Genomic DNA, 16,446 nt, shown 5'->3' on the forward strand with positions numbered 1-16,446 from the left:
GACAAAGTAAAGTATTATAATAAAATGTGCAAAGACCTAGAGTGAGAAAACCAAAAGGGAAGAACACACTGGGCATTTCTTGAGCTGAATGAACCAAAGAGAAAATTTCAGCCTGAGTTGCAATATTGAAGGATACAACAGGAAAAATACTAAACGATGTAGGAAGCATTGATAAAAAAATAGAATATGGAAAGAATACACAGAGTCACTATACCAAAAAGAATTGGTCAATGTTCAACCATTTCAGGAGGAAGCATATGTTAAAGAACTGACAGTATTGAAGGAAGAATTCCAAGCTTCACTGAAGCTGTTATCGGAAAGCAAGTATCCAGGGAAAGACTGAATACCAATTGAGATGTTTTCAACAAACCGATGCAGCACTGGAGGGGGTCACTTTTCTACGCCAAGAAATTTGGAAGACAGCTACCCGGCAACCGACTGGAAGAGATCCATATTTATGCTTATTCCAAAGAAAGGGGATCCAACAGAATGTGGGAATTATCGAACAATATCATTAATATCACACGCAAGTAAAATTTTGCTGAAGACCATTCAAAAGTGGTTGCAGCAGTATATCAACAGAGAATCACCAGAAATTCAGCCTGGATTCAGAAGAGGATGTGGAACCATGGAAATCATTGCTGATGTAGATGGATCTTGGCTGAAAGCAAAGAATACTGGAAAGATGTTTATCTGTGTTTTATTGACTATGCAAAGGCATTTGACTGCGTGGATCATAACAAATTACAGACAACATTTCAAAGAATGGGAATTCCAGGGCACTTAATTGTGCTCATGTGGAACCTGTTACATAGACCAAGAAGCAGTCATTTGAACAGAACAAGGTGGGGGGAGGGGCACTGCATGGTTTTAAAATGGGGAAAGGAGCATATCAGGGTTGCATCCTTTCACCATACTTATTCAATTTTTATGCTGAGCAAATAATTCTAGAACCTGGACTATATGAAGAAGAACATGGTATCAGGATTAGAGGAAGACTCATTAACAACCTGCAATATGTAGAAGACACAACATTTTTTCCTAAAGTAAAGAGGACTTGAAGCACTTATTGATGGAGATCAAAGACTACAGCCTTCAGTATGGATTATACCTTAACATAAAGAAAACAAAAATCCTCACATTTGGACCAATAAGTAACATCATGATAAACGGAGAAAAGATTGAAGTTATTAAGGATTGCATTTTACTTTGATCCACAATCAATGCCCATGGAAAGCAGCAGTCAAAAAATCAAATGATACATTGCACTGAGCAAATCTGGTGCAAAAGACTTCTTTAAAGTGTTCAAAAGCAAAGATGTCACTTTAAGGACTAAGACACACCTGACCCAAACCATGGTGTTTTCAATTGTCTGATATGCATGTGAAGGCTGGACAATGAATAAAGAAGATCAAAGAAGAATTGATGCCTTTGAATTATGGTGTTCAGGAGAAATATTGAGTATACCATGGACTGCTAGAAGAACAAACCTGTCTTAGAAGAAGTACAGTCAGAATGTCCCTTAGAAGCAAGGGTGGCAAGACTTCATCTCACATATTTTGGACATGTTATCAGGAGGGACTAGTCCCTGGAGAAAGACACCATGCTTGGTAAAGTAGAGGGTCAGCGAAAAAGAGGAAGAACTTCAACAAGATCGATTGACACAGTGACTGCAATAATGGGCTCAAGCATAACAACAATTTCGAGGATAGTGCAGGATCAGGCAGTGTTTTGTTGTGTTGTACCTAGGGTTGCTATGAGTCAGGATTGACTTGAAGACCCCTAACAACAACAACAACAAAAAGTGAAGGCAAATCTTGTTTACACCTATGTAATTGTTTTCCTTCTTGTATGTTCTCCTACAGGCATTAAGTCATATTCAACCTACACTCACAAACATGCACACACATTGCAACACATAGACAATATTTCAGATGCCCTTGATTAATAGAATAGAGCTAAATACCTAATATAAGCCTTCACAAAGATGTTAGAAAGGGAGGGAAGGAAATATTATGGATTTAATCCTTAATTAAAAAACAAAAACAAAAAACTCTCTCCTTGTTGTAAGTTACAGTGGAGAATGGAAAGGAATCCTTCTATGGAAACTGGGCTTTGTGTGACTGACACATACTGCATTTTTAATCACACAGGCTGAAATGTATTATTTAGAATTCACTGTTGTCCAGCAATTCAGTTCTGCTGTAGATCCTCATATGTCTAGTGAGTCTTTGGTCTACAGGAATTCAAATCTCTTTTTTGTGATCAATACTAGTATTCAGGTCAAGGTAGTATTTGTTTGCCCTTGTAGAATGTGGTGAGCTAGCACACAGAATATCGTATCAATATTTCAATGGATTAGACAATTGGGAATCAGTGCTTGGTGTAGGGTATCTCAATGAATATCTAAAAATATCTAGCCATTTTGATTTTGATTTTTCCTTTGACCAGTGAGAATAACATCACATTTACACGAGGGAAGCATCTCATTTCAGGGACCAATGCATGGATACTGATATTACTTCTTAACAGCAGCAACAGAGCTCTTACACATTTTAAGAAATTCTTCAAGCTCATGGATGATAAATTTAGAGATAATGTTATGTATTGTTATCATATGTTAACTAAATAGTGATAATTTTTCAAGAGGAAACATATTACTTTATGATGACTGAAACTGCTGAGGTCATTAAGAGCTCAAAGGCTAAAACTGGGTGTAGCCCACCCTAGTGAATTTAACCTTTTCATGTACATACAATCAAGCATTCATGTAAAATTTAGAGTCAGAAAAATTTTACTCAAGGCTCAACCCACCTACATGCTACTTTCTACATGACTTTAAGTCGTTTATCCTATCTGAGTGTTATTTTCTTAATCTGTGTGTTGGAGGTGATAATAATCCACATTTCAAAGATTCCTGAGAGATTCAAAGGAAACTATGTAATACACATGCTATGTAATGATATTATAAAGACTTGCACAAGGGTGGGTTTTATAATGACTGTTATCGACTGTTTTATTCTTATTTCAAAATATTTGCTTTAATCAAGAAGTTTCCTGAACAAACTGAATGCTTCGAAGGCCACCATAGCAGGGACAGGGGTCTAGGGACCATGGTATCAGGGGACATCTAAGTCAATTGGCATCATAAAATCTATTAACAAAACATTCTGCATCCCACTTCAAAGAGTGGTGTCTGGGGTCTTAAACACTAGCAAGTAGCCATCTAAGATGTATCAATTGGCCTCAACCCACCTGGATCAAAGGAGAATGAAGAACACCAAAGACACAAGGCGATTACAAGCCCAAGAGATAGAAAGGGTCACATGAACCAGAGACTACATCATCCTGAGACCAGAAGAACTAGATGGTGCCCTGACAGGGAACACAATAGAAAACCACTGAGGGAGCAGGAGAGCAGTGGGATGCAGACTCCAAATTCTCATAAGACCAAACTTAATGGTCAGACTGAGACTAGAAGGACCCTGGTTGTCATGGCCCCCAGATCTTCTGTTGCCCCAGGACAGGAACTATTCCTGAAGCCAACTCTTCAGACATGGATTGGACTGGACAATGGGTTGGAGAGGGATGCTGGTGAGGAGTGAGCTTCTTGGATCAGGTGAACACTTGAGACTATGTTGGTATCTCCTTCCTGGAGGGGAGATGAGAGGGTGGAGGGGGTTAGAAGCTGGTGAAATGGACACGAAAAGAGAGAGTGGAGGGAGAGAGTGAGCTGTCTCATTAGGTGGAGAGTAATTGGGAGTGTGTAGCAAGGTGTATGTGGGTTTTTGTGTGAGAGACTTACTTGATTGTAAACTTTCACTTAAAGCACAATAAAAATTATTAAAAAAAACATATGCTTCAATCACTTTGAAGATTCAAGACTAACTTTGAAATGGTTAGCTGTTATTGACTTACATTTCCACCTCTCTTATATCTGATGCTATTTTCAACCTAAACTATAGAGCAAATAATGTTAAAAACAATTTTAAAAAATCAGCACAATTCTTTGGTATTTACATTGCATAGATATAGATTTTTCAATGGGGTAGTGCCATCTTCTGGTTTTTGACATTTAGCATTTCTGCCCGTATCTATTCAAGAATGACCCCTGAAAGGCCATAATCTGGAGTATTTTGTAATGAGGATAATAATACCTACTCCATGGGTTTTTAGTTGTCTTAGTGATCTAGTGCTACTATCACAGAAATACTACAAGTGGATGGCTTTAACAAAGGGAAATTTATTTTCTCACGCTCCAATAGGCCAGAAGTCCAAATTCAGGGCATTGGCTCCAGGGAAGTCTTTCTCTTTCTGTTGGCTCTGGAGGAAGGCCTTTCTCGTCAATCTTCCCTTTAACCAGGGGCATCTCCATGCAGGAACATTAGGTCCAAAGTACGTGCTCTGCTCCTGGTTCTTCTCTCTTGGTGGTATGATGTCCCCAACTCTGTGCTTGCTTCCTTTTCCTTTAATCTCTTGTAAGATAAAAGGTAGCGCAGGCCATGCCCCAGGGAAACTCCCTTTATATAGGATCAGGGATGTGATCTGAGCAAGGATGATACGTTCTACTCTAATCCTCTTAAACCATAGGCAGAGATTATGATTTATAATATATAGGAAAATCACAGAATGGAGGACAACCACACAATACTGGGAATCATGGCCTAACCAAGTTGACACATATTTTGGGGAGACACAATTCAATCCATGACATTGGTGAAGAATAAGTTAGGGAGTATATGCAAAATGTTTAGTGCAAATTTGAATGAACCGCATTAATGTATGTTTGCTATTGTTGTTAGTTGCCACCAAGTCAATTCCAGCTCATGGCGACCTCATGTGTGAAAAGTAGAATGGCTCAGTAAAAGGCCGTGAACTTTTGGAAGCAATTTACCAGGCCTGATTTCTGATGCATCTCTAGGTTGTTTCAAAGGTCAATTTTTGGGCTAGTACTCATTTTTTTTTTTTTTTTTAACTCAAGTACTTAACCATTTGCTCCACCCAGGGACTTCGAAGGCATGTTTATTATGGGAGAATGCAATAAGTTAGGGAGTAAATGATCATAGGTTTGTGCCCAACACCTTGCTCAGTAAATGCCTGCAGGGGGGTGGAGAGACAGACAGAGAGAGGTTTATGAAGTTCATAAGGGATGTGTTTTAATCGACTGACAGAGGTCTCGTGTATTTTTCACATTTGTGTAAGATGTCCTACAATAAAGAATATTTTTCTAGAAAAAAAAATTCTTTAACCATGAGTAAAACCATCCTCTAACTACTTGCTGTATCCCTATTTAGAGATTCATAGGTGAAGGCCTGAAAGCAACCAACACAACAAAGAACAAAGGAGCAAGAGAAGCAGAGGAATAAAGCAGTAAATAATAGGTGGGAGTAGCACACCCAAATGAATATGTTGCCTCCAAAATCCAGAGGCCCATTAGCAATTGTGCCTCCTTTTTAGTTGTGGGAGGAACCAGATGGAATAACTTATCCTTCAGTTTAGAAGGAATAGTTTGACATGCCCCTCACCACTGAACCCCTAGAAATTTCGCTGAGGTGGAAGGTGCCTGAATTTTTGTGGGATTAATTTCCCATCCTGTAGCATGCAAAATGTTTTACCGATAAGTCCAGAGTCATTGACACTTCTCCCTTACTAAGTCCAATCAGCATAATGTCATCAATGTAATGTACCAGAGTGATGTCTTGTGGAAGGGAAAGGGGATCAAGGTCCCGGTGGACTAAATTATGACATATGGCTGGAGAGTTGATACAGCTATGAGGTAGGACACTGAAGGTGTACTGTTGGCCTTGCCAGCTGAAGGCAAACTGCTACTGGTGGTTCTTCAAAACGGGTATGGAGAGAAATGCATTAGCCAGATCAATAGCTGTATACCAGGCACCAAGAGAGATATTAATTTACTCAAGCAATGAAATGACATCTGGAACAGCAGATGCAATTGGAGTCAACACCTGGTTAATTTCTGATAATACATTGTCATTCTCCAAGATACGTTTGTTTTTTGCACAGGACAAATAGGCAAGCTGAATGGGGATGTGGTGAGAATCACTACCTCTACATTATTCGAGTCCTTGATGGTGGCAGTAATCTTTGCAACCCTTCTAGAAATGTGGTTTTGCTTTGGTTTACTATTTTCCTAGGTAGAGGCAGTTCTAATGGCTTTCACTTGTCTTTTTCTACCATAATAGCCCTTACCCGACTTGCCAGGGATCCAATGTAAGGGTTCCACAAGTTACTGAGTATTTCTATTATGCATTCTAGAACTGAGGAAATCACTACAGAATGGTTTTGGGGACCCACTGGACCTACTGTGAGACAGACTTGAGCTAAGATTCCTTTAATAACCTGACCTCCATATACTCCCACTCTGACTGGGGGACCACTGTGACATTTCAGGTCTCCTTTTTTAGACTTAGTGTCAGCTCAGATCTAGTATTTAGTAATCCACAAAAATTCTGATTATATTCTTTTCACTAATGAACAGTCATTCTCATAAATGGCTGTAGGTACCTTTGGGGAAGCCTGGCAGAATGATTAACAGTACAGGTTTTTGGCAGTGTTTTGGAGTCCTCCCTCAAGAGGACCTGACCTCCCTTTCATTCAAGGGGTTGTGGATCTGTAAACTTGCTCAAGTCTGGGAACTGATTAAAGGGTCATAACTCTCTATTCTGGTGATTTGAATTTGGCTGCTCTTCACTTGACCTAGAATTCTGCTTGTACAGATCAAGTAAATATTTAGTAGATTTCCTATTTATTTCGCTATGACTAAGTAGCCAACGCCAGAAGACCAATGAGTCAGACTATTTTGATTACTGCATTGACACCATTGTACATTACAGTAACCATGTCCACCTAGTCTTTGTTGATTGAGTGCCTCGACTTGGCCTCTGTCACCACAGGGTCCAATCAGCCTCATTGTAGTTAAGTGTCTTGATTCAGTTAGGGCAGTTCCCACTGTCGAATTTAACTTACATGGAGTAGCAATCACAGCAATCTTCAAGGATGCTGGGGCTCCATTCACAAATTTGTTTCTTATTATCGTGGTAAAAGGTATGTCCTCTGGGAACTCCATGTGTGGGTCTGTGGGTCTAACCTGATAAATCCACTCTAACATGCCAATTTTCCCTAAGTCTTCAGATAACTTCTATAGTATACCAAGTCAAGCTCGGTACTTCAACTTGATTTAGTGTATGCCACTGTGTAATTCATGCTTTAGCAACCCAACCAAGTAAACTACTATATCCTTTCCTAATCTCTTGAGCTGAAACATTGAGTGAAGAATCTGTGCTTAGTGGGCTCATATCAATAAACTCAGACTGATTCATCTTTATGTTCCTTGCACCATTATCCCACATCTTGGATAGCCATTACCATACATATTTCCCGGGTTTCTGTTTGTATATATTAGAAAGGTCAAGCACTTTTTTTGGAGTGTACCATACCTCCTCCTGGGTCCTACTTTGTATTCAAGCTCTTGGAGCTAGCTAGGCCTTAAGTCTAGTTATAGATCTAGAAGCCAAAATCTGTGGGGAAATGTTTTGAGAACATTCAGCATTGTCTAAAAAGCATCTGCCTCAGACAATGTCCCAGGCGATGACTCAGACGAAGGCTCTTTAGACACAGCTTGGTTAATCTCATTAGATAGGGGTGGTGGGGCTAATAGTTTCACTGGGGAGGATGGCTTAGCAGACAAACATAGAGTAATCTCTTCAGGTTGAAGTGAGAGGGCTGATTCTGTTGGCAGGAGTGATTCAACGGATTTTAGGGACTCAGTGTCTCCAATTTCCTGATTATCTGTCCCCATTCCAAGTTTCAGGACCCCATTTCTTCCCAGTCAATGCCCTCACTTTAACTTGAGATACAACTGAGGGTTAGAAATTGATTTGGCTTTGTAATTCATCCACTCTTACAATAAGACTCTGTGTTTGTTTTTTGGCAATATCAGCTCTGTTAATACAAGAAATAAATTTTTGTTTCAAGGAAAAGTGGAAATTTTAGGTCATTTATGTGGCACTTGGGCCTTGACTCTGAAGCCCTGAGCTTGCCTCTTTGTTTCACCCCTTTTTTCAGCAAAAGTAAGCCCAGTCAACAAGCTCCTTGTACTTCTCATTATTACAAAATGGTAGAAGGGCATACAATCACCCAAAGCTTTGCCTTTCACCAATAAGTGATCTATTGGTGGTGATATTTTGTGTATTTCTATTGCCACCTCATGCCATAGATCTGTAGTGCCCTCTTTACTACTAGAAGCAGAGAGATCAACATCTTTAAAACTAACCAGAGTTGCAAACCAATTTAGAAAATTCATCCTTACAATTTCATCTCTCCAGAATCACTCTAGGTAGGAAATGTCTTAGGTTGGGTTCTCTAGAGAAGCAAAAGGAGTAAACTGTATGTGTGTGTGTGTGTGTGTGTGTGTGTGTGTATGTATCTGCAGAGATTTATACCAAGGAAATGGCTCACACAGTTGTAGAGGCTGGAACTTCCCCAGCCCACGGTCAGGCTGGAGACTTCTGATTTACTTAATCACAGGGGCTGGCAAACCCAAGATCAGCAGGTCAGACAGCAGGGCTCTTGTTCATAGGCTGGGAAGACCAGTGAATCCCAAAATCAGCAGACAAGATGCCTCTTAAGTTGCTAGCTAAAATCCCAAGAATTGAAGTTAAGTTGAACAGGAGCCAGCTGCAGGATCCACAGCAAGCAAAGGCCCAAGAGCCTTGTGAGACAGTCCACTAATATTTGATGCAGGCCACACCCCCCAGGAAACTCCCTCTCAACTGACTGGCAACTCACAGCATATCTCATTATGGAGGTGATCACATTATATCAGATCTTATCAGGGAGGTGGTCACTGCATCATACCACTGCCAAACTACATCGCATTGCCAAACCACTGAGAATTGTGGTCCAGCCAAGTTGATACACAACCTTAACAGTCATGGCATTCATCATCAAAAAAGAACATTTCAAGATCTATCCTGAAGTACAAAGTTGTCAGTGATAGGATAATATCCATATGCCTACAAGGAAGACCAGTTAATATGACTATCATTCAAATTTACACACCAACCACTAAGGCCAAAGATGAAGGATTTTAAGATTTTACCAACTTCTGCAGTCTGAAATTGATCAATCAGGGTGCATTGATAATTACTAGCAATTGGAATGTGAAAATTGGAAAAAAAGAAAAATTGGCAATTGGGAAATATGACCTCGGTGGTTATAATTATGCTGAGATCACATAATAGAATTTTGAAAGGCCAATGACTTCTTCATTGCAAGTATACCTTTTTTCAACTGCATAAACAGTGACTCTACACGTAGGCCTTGCTGGATGGCATTCACAGGAATTAAATCATCTACATATGTGGAAAGAGATGATGGAAAAGCTCAATATCATCAGTTAGAACTAGGCCAGGGACCGGCTGTGGAATATGCCATCAATTGATCATATGTAAGTTCCAGTTGAAGCTGAAGAAAATTAGAACAAGTCCATGAGAGCCAAGTATGACCTTGAATATATCCCACCTGAATTTAGAGACTGTCTCAAGAATAGATTTAATGCATTGAACACTAACGACCAAAGACCAGATGAGTTGTGGAATGACATCAAGGACATCATACATGAAGAAAGCAAAAGGTCATTAAAAAGAAAGAAAAGGACAAAATGGTTATCAGAAGACTCTGAAACTTGCTTTTGAATGGAGAGTAGCTAAAGTGAACAGAAGAAATGAAGTAAAAGAGCTGAACAGAAGATTTCAAAGGTTGCCTTGAGAAGACAAAGTAAAGTATTACCATGAAATGTGCAAAGATCTGGAGATAGAAAACCAAAAGGGAATAACGTGCTCAGCATATCTCAAGCTGAAAGAACTGAAGAAAAAATTCAAGCTTCCAGTTGCAATAATTAAGGATTCCATGGGGAAAATAAATGATGCAGAAAGCATCAAAAGAAGATGGGCAGAATACACAGAGTCGGTGTAACAATAGGCTTCGTCCATATTCAACCATTCCAGGATGCAGCATATGATCAAGAACCGATGGTACTGAAGGAAGAAGTCCAAGCTGCACTGAAGTCATTGCCGAAAACAAGGCTCCAGGAATTGATGGAATACCAATTGAGATGTTTCAACAAATGGATGCAGCACTGGAAGCACTCACTTGTCTACGCCAAGAAATTTGAAGACAGCTACTGACCAACTGACTGTAAGAGATCTGTATTTGTACCTATTCCAGCAGAAGATGATTGAACAAAATGTGGAAATTATAGAACAATATCATTAATGTCACACAAGTAAAATTTTGCTGAAGATCATTCAAAAGTACCTTGCAGCCTTACATTGACAGGGAACTGACAGAAATTCAAGCCAGATTCAGAAAGGGATGTGGAACCAGGGTTATCATTGCTGATGTCAGATGGATCTTGGCTGAAAGCAGAGGATATCAGAAAGATGTTTACCTGTGTTTTACTGACTATGCAGAGGGGTTCAACTGTGTGGATGATAATAAATTATGGATAACATTGCAAATAATGGGAATTCCAGAACACTTAATTGTGCTCATGCGGAACCTGTATATAGATCAAGAGCCACTTGTTCAACAAGTGGATACCGTGTGGTTTAAAGTCAAGAAATGTGTCTTTCGAGGTTGTGTCTTTTCACCATATTTATTCAATCTGTGTGGTGAGCAAATAACCCGAGAAGCTGGAATACATGAAGAACACAGCATAAGGATTGGAGGAAGACTCATCAACAGTCCACGATATGCAGATGACACAACCTTGCTTGCTGAAAATGAAAAGGACTAGAAACACTTCCTGATGAAGATTAAAGACCACAGCTTTTAGTATGGATTACAGCTCAACATAAAGAAAATAAAAATCCTCACAACTGGATCAGTAAGCTACCTTGTTGTAAATGGAGAAAAGATTGAGTTGTCAAGGACTTCATTTTATTTGGTGCTACAATCAATACCCATGGAATCAAGTCAGGAAATCAAAGGACACATTGCATTGGGCAAATCTGTTGCAAAAGACCTCTTCAAAGTGTTCAAAAGCAAAGACGTCACTTTGAGGACTAAGGTGCGCCTGACCCAAGCCATAGTGTTTTCAGTCGCCTCATATGCATGTGAAACCTGAACAATGAATAAGGACGGCCGAAGAACTGACACCTTGGAATTACAGTGTTGGCGAAGAATATAGAATATATCATGGGATGCCACAAGAAGGAACAAATCTGTCTTGGAAGAAGTACAGCCAAAATGTTCCTTAAAAGCAAGAATGTTGAGGCTATGTCTCACGTACTTTGGACATGTTATCATGAAGGATCAATCCCTGGAGAAAGACATCCTTCTTGTTAAAGTAGATGGTCATCGAAAAAGAGGAAGACTCTGAATGAAATGGATTGATACAGTGGCTGCAACAATGAGTTCAAGCATAGCAATGATTGTGAGGATGGTACAGAATCTGGAAGTGTTTCTGTTGTACGTAGGGTTGCTATGAGTCAGAACTGAACAACGACAACTTAAATGAATGGATTTATGTCTGGGTTCTCGATTTGGTTCCATTGGTCTATGTGCCTGTTGTTGTATCAGTACCAGGCTGTTTTGACTACCAAGGCTGTATAATAAGTTCTAAAATCAGGTGATGTGTGGCCTCCCACTTTGTTCTTCTTCAGTAATGCTTCACTTGCCCGGGGCCTCTTCTTTTTCATGTAAACTTATTGATTTTTTTCTCCATCTCGTTAAAGAATGCTATTGAAATTTGAATCTGGGTTTCACTGTATCTGTAGATCACTTTGGCTAGAATTGACATTTTCACAACGTTGTGTCTTCCTACCCATTTGCATGTTATGCTTTACCACTTAGGTCGGTCTCTTTTGGTTTCTTGCAGTAGTGTTTTGTAGTTTCCTTTGTATAGGTCTTCTATGTCCCTGGTTAGATTTATTCCTAAGTACTTTATCTTCTTGTGGGCTATTGTAAATTGTATTGATTTGGTGATTTCCTTTTCGAAGTTCTCTTTGTTGTTGTAGAGGAAGCCTACTGATTTTTGTATGTTAATCTTGTATCCTGCTACTCTTCTGAAATCTACTATTAGTTCCAGTAGCTTTATTGTGGATTCTTTGGGATTTTCTGTGTATAAGATCATATCATCTACAATTAAAGATATTTTTTAATCTTCCTTACCAATTTGGATGCCCTTCATTTCTTTTTCTTATTGCTCTAGTTAGGACTTCTAGCACAATGTTGGATGAGTGGTGATAAAGGGCATCCTGGTCTGGTTCCAGTTCTCAAGGGGATTGCTTCAGACTCTCTCCATTTAGAATGATGTTGTCTGTTGGCTTTATATAAATGCCCCTTATTATGTCCAGAAAATTCCCTTCTATTCCTATTTTGCTGAGAGTTTTTATCAGGAATGGGTATTGGACTTTGTCAAATGCTTTTTCTCTGTCAATGGATACAATCAATTAACTCTTTTGTTTTATTTATGTGGTTGATTATGTTGATTGATTTTCTAAGGTTGAACCATCACTGTATACCTGGTAAAGATCCCACTTGGTCATGATGTATTATTTTTTGGTATGCTGTGAATTTTATTGGCTAGAATTTTGTTGAGAATTTTTGCATCTATGTTCATGAGGAATATTGGTCTGTAGTTTTCTCTTTTTTGTGTGTGTCGTTGCCTGGCTTTGGTATTAGGATAATGCTGGCTTCATAGAATGAGTTCAGGAGTATTTCTTCCTTTTCTATGCTCTAAAATAGCTTTAGGAGTATTGGAGTTAGCTCTTCTCTGAAAGTTTGGTAGAATTCTCGAGTGAAGCCATCTGGGCTGGGGCTTTTCTTGTTATTTTCGGGAATTTATTATTATTATTATTATTACCTCTTCAACGTCTTCTTTTGTTATGACTTTGTTTAGTTTTCTACTTCTTTTTTGTTAGTTTAGATAGGTAGTGCGTTTCCAGATATTTGCCCATTTTCTGTAGGGTTTCAAATTTTTGAGCTACAATTTTCATATTATTTTGTTATTATCATTTTTATTTCAGTTAGGTCCATTGTGATATCACCTGTCTCATTTTTTATTTCAAGTTATTTACTTCCTCACCTGTTTTTCTTTTGTCAGTTTGGCCAATGGCTTGTTGATTTTGTTGATCTGTTCAAAGAAACAACTTTTCTCTCATTGATTCTTTCAATTGTTTTTCTATCTTTATTTCAGCTCTAATTTTTGTTATTTGTTTTCTTCTCGTGACTGAGGGTTCCTTTTGCTGCTCTTTTTCTGTTTGTTTGAGTTGTAGAGCTAATGTTTTGATTTTGGCCCTTTCTTCTTGTTTGATGTGTGAGTTTATTGCTATTAATTGACCTCTAAGCACTGCTTTTGATGGTCCAAAAGTTTCTGTAAGATGTATTTTCATTCTCATTTGATTCTATGATTTTTTTTTTATTCCATCCTTGATTTCTTCTATTTCCCAGTAGTTTTTAAGCAAGGAGTTGTTTAGTTTCCAGGTATTTGATTTTTTTTCCTTGCTGTTTCTGTTATTGATTTCTATTTTTATGGCTTTGTATTATATCAATGTTTTGGATTTTGTTAAGGTTTGCTTTGTGCTTAAAACGTGGTCTTTTCTGGAGAATGTTCCATGTGCACAAGAAAAGAATATATAGTTTGCTGCTCTTGGGTGGAGTATTGTGTGTATGTATATGAGGTCAGGTTGGTTAATAATGGCATTTAGATTTTCTGTATCTTTATTGAGTTTCTTTCTAGATCCTCTGTCTTTTGCTGGAAGTGTTGTGTTGAAGTCTCTTACTATTATTGTGGAACTGTCTACTTCTCATTTCATTCTGTAGAGTTTGTTTTATGTATTTTGGAGCCCTGTCATTGGGTGCATATGTATTTATTATTGTTATGTCTTCCCTTTAAACATTATACAGTGTCCTTCCTTATCCTTTATGGTGGATTTTGCTTTAAAGTCTATTTTATTGGCGATTACTGTTGCTACTCCTGGTTTTTCTTTTTTTTTTTTTTTGGTTGTTGTTTATTTGATATATTTTTTTTCCACCTTTTGAGTTTTAGTTTGTTTATGTCTTTGTGTCTAAGATGTGTTTTTTGTAGACAGCATATACATAGACTGTTGTTTTGTATCCATATGCCACTCTCTGTTTCTTTACTGGTGCATTTACCCATTTACATTCAGTGTAATTACTGATATGTATGAGTTTACTGCTGTCATTTGATTTTTTTTTTTTTGTAATGTTGACAATTTCTTTGTTCTGCTTAATTTTTTGTGCTGAGTTCTTTTTATGTATTTTCTTTTTCATTTCTTTCATTATTGTTGATTTTATGTTTGCTGAGTCTTTATGTTTTTCTTCTTTTTTATTTCAATGGGTAGGTTTATTACCTTCCTTTGTGGTTTCCTTTTTTACCTTTATTTTTCTAAGTTTAAACCATTCTTTATTTCTTGATGTCACCTTGACTTCCTCTCCATATGGAAGTTCTATAACTACACTGTTTATCCCCTCTTTTTTTTTTGATGCTGCCATCATTTACATATTGACATCTCTGGTTCTTTATTTTTAGTCTTTTAGCTTTGATTTGTTTTTGTGAATTCCCTACCTGGGTTGACAACTGGTCAGTCTGTCCTGTTTCCTAGTCTTGGATCGTTGTCTGATGTTGTTGGTTTTCTAGCCAAAAGACTCCCTTTAATATTGTAATTTTGGTCTGGTTTTTACAAATTCCCTTAATTTTTGTTTATCTGGAAATGACCTAATTTCACCATGATATTTGAGAGACAATTTTTCTGGATATATATTCTTGCCTGGCAATTTTTTTCTCTGAAGGATTTGTATATGTTATCCCATTGCCTTCTTGCCTGCATGGTTTCTGCTGAGTAATCTAAGCTTATTCTTATTAGTTCTCCTTTTTACATGACTTTTCGTTTATCTTTAGCTGCTCTTGGGATTCTTTTTTTTGTCTTTGGTTTTGGCAAATATGATTATGATGTGTCTTGGTGAATTTCTTTTGGGATCTATCCTGTGTGGTGTTCATTGAACTTCTTGGACAGATATCATTTTGTCTTTCATGATATTAGGGAAGTTTTATGGCAGCAAATCTTCAACCATTTTTTCTGTGTTTTCTGTTATTTGCCTCTTTCCTGGTGCTTTGATAACTCATAGAGGTTTCCTCTTGATAGTGTCCCACATAATTCTTAGGCTTTCTTCATTTTTTTTTTTTCGTTCTTTTTTTCCTCAAACAAATTGATGTCAAGGGATTTATCTTCAATCTCACTAATTCTGACTTCTATTGTCTCAATTCTCCTATAACCATCTATTGAGTTTTCTAATTCTGAAATTTTATTGTTAATCTTTTGGATTTCTAGATGTTATCTCTGTACGGTTTCTATCAGCCTGTTTATTCTGTCATTTGTTCTTGTATTGTTTTCCTGAATTCTTCTATTACTTTATCTGTGTGTTCCTTGGTTTGGCCTGAGTTTTGCCTGATCTCTTTCTTTATCTCACGGATATCTCTGTATATTAGTTTTTTGAATTGTTTTTACCAAGTAATTTCATTGCCTTGTCTTCCTCTGGAAGGTTTTCTGATTGTTTATTTTGGTGGTTTGCTGGAGTCATCTTGTCGTGCTTCTTTATGTGATTTGATATTGATGGTTGTCTGAAGCATCAATAAGTTATTTTATTTACATGATTTATTTATTTATTGCATTTTTAAAATCCATCCTGTACTTTTGTTTTTTCCAAGTAAGCTGGGCATGTGTGCTACTTTGGGTTGTTGGTGTCACTGAAGCTCTCACATCTGGTCTCCGGGTGGCCAGAGCAGCTACTAAGTGTGCGAGCCCAGGAGTCTGTTCAGTGTTCTTGTGGTGATGCCATTTTTCAGGGCACAGGTGTCTAGATCATCAGTAACTGAGTGTGTGGAGACCCTCAACTACAGTCCTAGGTGGGCAGGGCCAGCTTAGGGGTGTTTGGAACAGGCACAGGTCTCTGGTTGCAGTGGGGGGTGATGCATGGGTAAGGCAGGTGGCTGTTGGTTTCCCCTGGGTGCCTGGGTGGAGGGTGTGTTCCTGTCCATTAAAGCACTTAGCTGGGAGTTCAGCTGGTCCTTGGGTACCTGGTGCCATTGGCTGGAGGGATTGGAAGGCACCACTAATTCTCAGGCCCCTGTTGTGGAAAGCTAGATGGATTTGGTGGTATTGTTGGCCCTCAAGTCTCCAGTGTGGATCAATGAGGCCCCTTTTTAGGGAACGGGGAGGTGTTAAGTGTCACAAATATGCAATTCCCCATTGGTTCCTGCAGGTGAAAATCAGCTTCAGGTGGATGTCCTGCCTGTTTTATGCTAATGAGGGCATGCAGTGTTGTATTGGCCTCCAAGGCACTGAGGCAGAGGTGATGGTGCTGCAAGTCCATGGACCCCATTTGCCAGTGTCTGGGAGA

The sequence above is a fragment of the Elephas maximus genome, chromosome 5 (genome assembly GCF_024166365.1).
Source record: "Elephas maximus indicus isolate mEleMax1 chromosome 5, mEleMax1 primary haplotype, whole genome shotgun sequence".
Lineage (NCBI taxonomy): Eukaryota > Metazoa > Chordata > Mammalia > Proboscidea > Elephantidae > Elephas > Elephas maximus.